Source organism: Schistocerca gregaria, chromosome 2 (genome assembly GCF_023897955.1).
Source record: "Schistocerca gregaria isolate iqSchGreg1 chromosome 2, iqSchGreg1.2, whole genome shotgun sequence".
NCBI lineage: Eukaryota > Metazoa > Arthropoda > Insecta > Orthoptera > Acrididae > Schistocerca > Schistocerca gregaria.
In genome coordinates, this window is record NC_064921.1 from 837,154,872 (window position 1) to 837,157,844 (window position 2,973).

Below are 2,973 nucleotides of genomic sequence, written 5' to 3' on the forward strand. Positions count from 1 at the left end.
CTGTGTCTATGTGCCTGTGGTTCTGTCAGTGTGATCATGTGATGTATCTGACCCCAGGAATGTGTCAATAAAGTTTCCCCTTCCTGGGACAATGAATTCACGGTGTTCTTATTTCAATTTCCAGGAGTGTATTTTCATACGCCAATGTTGTGATAACGCGAAAGCTTTTGCACTGCAGTACCCATAAGTTTCATACATAACTATAATCGCCGACCAGTTACCTCGTCACTGAAGCCACAGAATGTTAGAGAACAGCAAATCCAGCAAGCTACAGAGACTGTTTTGTTATACGACGTTTTGTTGTTGTTTCTCAGAGTTCTTCATGTTATCATGTTATCCTGGAGTTCGTGCAACTTCTGTGGCGCATTTAGTGTTGATTCTTACGTTTGGTGTAACCTAGTTCGGTTATCCCAGATAATTTAAATGCTCCTTACAAATTCATTTTCCTAGATAGTCCTCAAAAGGATTAAAAGGCTATCAGAAATGAATTCGCCCCTCCCCCCTTACCCACCTAATGCGACAAGAATTCTGCATGCCAGTTTCAGCAAAATTTATAATACACTATTGGCCATTAAAATTGCTACACCATGAGAAAATGCAGATGATAAACGGGTATTCATTGGACAAATATATTATACTACAACTGACACGTGATTACATTTTCGCGCCATTTGGGTGCATAGATCCTGAGAAATCAGTACCCAGAACAACCACCTATGACCGTAATAACGGCCTTGACACGCCTGGGCAATGAGTCAGACAGAGCTTGGATGCAGCTTCAACACGATACCACAGTTTATCAAGAGTAGTGACTGGCGTAATATAACGAGCCAGTTGCTCGCCCACCATTGACCAGACGTTTTCAATTGGTGAGAGATCTGGAGAATGTGCTAGCCAGGGCAGCAGTCGAACATTTTCTGTATCCAGAACGGCCCATTCATGACCTGCAACATGCGATCGTGCATTATCCTGCTGAAATGTATGGTTTCGCAGGGATCGGATGAAGGGTAGAACCACAGGTCGTATCACATCTGAAATGTAATGTCCACTGTTCAAAGTGCCGTCAATGCGAACAAGAGGTGACCGATACGTGTAACCAATGGCACCCCATACCATCTCGCCGGGTGATACGGCAGTAATGCGATGACGAATACACGCTTAAAATGTGCGTTCACTGCGATGTCGCCAAACACGGATGTGACCATCATGATGCTGTAAACAGAACCTCGATTCATCCGAAAAAATTACGTTTTGCCATTCGTGAACTCACGTTCGTCGTTGAGTACCCCATCGCAGGCGCTCCTGTCTGTGATGCAGCGTCAAGGGTAACCGTAACCATGGTCTCCGAGCTGATAGTCCATGCTGCTGCAAACGTCGTCGAACTGTTCGTGCAGATGGTTGTTGTCTTGCAAACGTCCCTATCTGTTGTTGAGTCAGGGAACGAAACGTTGCTGCACCATCCGTTACAGCCATCCCGATAAGATGCCTGTCGTCTCGACTGCTAGTGATACGAGGCCGTTGGGATCCAGCACGGCGTTCCGTATTACCCCCCTGAACCCACCGATTCCATATTGTGCTAACAGTCATTAGATATCTACAATCCGACCTTCAAAACTCGGAAACGTGATGGTACGTATTTCTCCTCCTTACACGAGGCATCACAACAACGTTTCACCAGGCAACGCCGGTCGACTGCTGTTTGTGTATGAGAAATCGGTTGGAAACTTTCCTCATGTCAGCACGTGGTAGGTGTCGCCACCAGCGCCAACCTTGTGTGAATGCTCTGAAAAACTAATAATTTGCATATCACAGCATCTTCTTCGTGCCGGTTAAATTTCGCGTCTGTAGCACGTTATCTTCGTGGTGTAGCATATTTAAAGGCCAGTAGTGTATATTTATCACTCTGAAACTAGGGAAAATCGGTATGAAAATGTTACTGATATTAGAAACCAAGGTTGCTGGCAGTTGTCATTTTCTTTGTTAACTCAGTGACGGTTTTTAATGGCTTGTCAATGTTCGTGGGACACGTGCAAATGTGCAGCACATTGTACTTGAGACACAGCAACTGCAAACCCTTCGGCCAACCAGGTCGATAATCAGTGATGGGGACAGCTGCCTGGGTGGTGTAAGGTTCTTGGAAGGTAAGTCGACCCAGAATCCACAGAGCGTGGCAAGCACTGACCCCCAACACAACTGCTTGGAGCCAGAGTTCGCCCGGAGACAGTGTGGAGCCTTTTGTGGGAGTCGGGGGCGCCTTTCCATGTTCTCTGACTTCTTCTGAAAATAAGGCTGTGTCATTTGTAGAGAGCGAGGCCCACAGGAAACAAACTCTATCCTCCTAACGGTCCTCTACGAAGTTCTCGAACCTAATTGCACGGCTGTGCAAGAAACAATCAATGCTTCTCTGTGCGATACCAGTGCAGATACTATGAAAGACAGTGCTGCCAAAGCAGAGTTACTGAACACAGCCTTTCGAAATGCCTTCACAAAAGAAGACGAAGTAAATATTCCAAAATTCAAATCGAGAACAGCTTCTTAGCCGTGCGCGGATCGTGTTCGTGCCGTTATTGCTTGACATCATGTCTTGGTGGTACTTCCGTCTCGTTTCTTATTCGATTTACTGGCGTCACCAAGTTGCTTGCTTGCCTGCCCGTGAGTGGCACGAGCAGCGCTTATCGATAAGAGCACTGTCATACTATCATTGGAGCGACCGCTAATTTTTCCGGGTCGTCGTGTGTCGGGAGTTCAGTTGGTGACGGAGCAGTAGTGATTTCCGGACAGCCATGACTCGCCGGCCATTGCTGACACACATGACTTCAGTGGGGACGACCTTGGTTTGTCATTCAGTCGCTCGTCTCACTGGACGACGTGTATTTGGTCGCCGACCGCATTTGGGTCCCCTGTGTGTGTCGACTTGTGGTTCGTCCTCGTTGTTCCACTGTGACTGGATTTAGTATTGTTTGTAGCTTGAGT